Source organism: Octopus bimaculoides, unplaced genomic scaffold, assembly GCF_001194135.2.
Source record: "Octopus bimaculoides isolate UCB-OBI-ISO-001 unplaced genomic scaffold, ASM119413v2 Scaffold_279083, whole genome shotgun sequence".
Classification (NCBI taxonomy): Eukaryota; Metazoa; Mollusca; class Cephalopoda; order Octopoda; family Octopodidae; genus Octopus; species Octopus bimaculoides.
In genome coordinates, this window is record NW_026426055.1 from 1,881 (window position 1) to 3,022 (window position 1,142).

Sequence of the window (1,142 nt, forward strand, 5' to 3'; positions counted from 1 at the left end):
CAAGGTGCCACATGGTGGGACTGAACCTGGAACCATGTGGTTGGGAAGCAAGCTTCTTACCACACAGCCACTCCTGCGCCTATATATATACGACAGGCTTCATTCAGTTTCCATCGACCAAATCCATTTACAAGGCATTGGTCGGGCTGAGGCTATAGTAGAAGACACTTGCCCAAGGTGCCACATGGTGGGACTGAACCTGGAACCATGTGGTTGGGAAGCAAGCTTCTTACCACACAGCCACTCCTGCGCCTATGTATATGCATACATACACACACACAACGATGAAGGGTGATCTGATCAATGGAACAGCCTGCTTATGAAAATAATGTGCAAGTGGTTGAGTACTCCACAGACACGTATACTCTTAACGTAGTTCACTGGGAAATTTCAGCGCGACACAGAATGTGACAAGGCTGGCCCCTTTTGAATTACAGGTACAACTCATTTTTGGCAGCTGAGTGGACTGGAGCAACGCGAAATAAAGCGTCTTGCTCGAGGACCCAAAAACGTCACCCAGTCTAGGAACTGAAACCCCAATCTTACAATCATGAGTCCAACACCCATCTACTAACCCATTAGACCAGGTACCTCCAGTCTGGAAGAAGGGAGACATCAAAAAACAAAAAACAAAAAGACGGCATCATGTGTTGGGACTACTTACTTGGAGATTGTCTCCCTTGTCAATTGTCAGGATGTTACGGAAGAGACACATTACTTGGTCTAGGAATTTCGGTTTGGCTGAACTGGATTCTAACATCTGTGGAATACAAAGGAGGAGGAGGGACACATTAACATCGTTTAGGGGATGCAAAAGCGGTGTTATTGTATGGGGCTGAGACATGGCGAACAACAGTTAAGTCAAATAAGCAAATACAATCATCCATCAACAGGTGCTTGCGTAGTATACTTAAAATCAGATGGACCGAACACATAAGTGATATGGAGCTATGGCAAAGAACGAATCAAGTTTCGATTAGGGAGAAAATATTTAAGAAAAAGTGGAAGTGGATTGGTAGCACAATTAGAAAGGACACACCGAATGTAGCAAAAAGTGCTTTACAGTGGAATCCGGATGGATATAGAAAGAGGGGTAGGCCTAAGAACTCGTGGCGTAGATCAACACAAAAGGAACTAGAGAT

At 44.7% G+C, this 1,142-nt stretch overlaps 1 long non-coding RNA gene across 1 annotated transcript in view; it reads right to left on the reverse strand.

Annotated features, from left to right (window-relative positions):
* LOC106883242 (uncharacterized) overlaps window positions 1-757 on the reverse strand; it is a 2,618-nt gene extending 1,861 nt beyond the window's left edge. The window contains exon 1 of the long non-coding RNA XR_001411100.2: window positions 665-757. This is a non-coding gene — a long non-coding RNA (uncharacterized LOC106883242). The remainder of the gene's footprint in view (window positions 1-664) is intronic.
* Window positions 758-1,142: the final 385 nt, after the last annotated feature.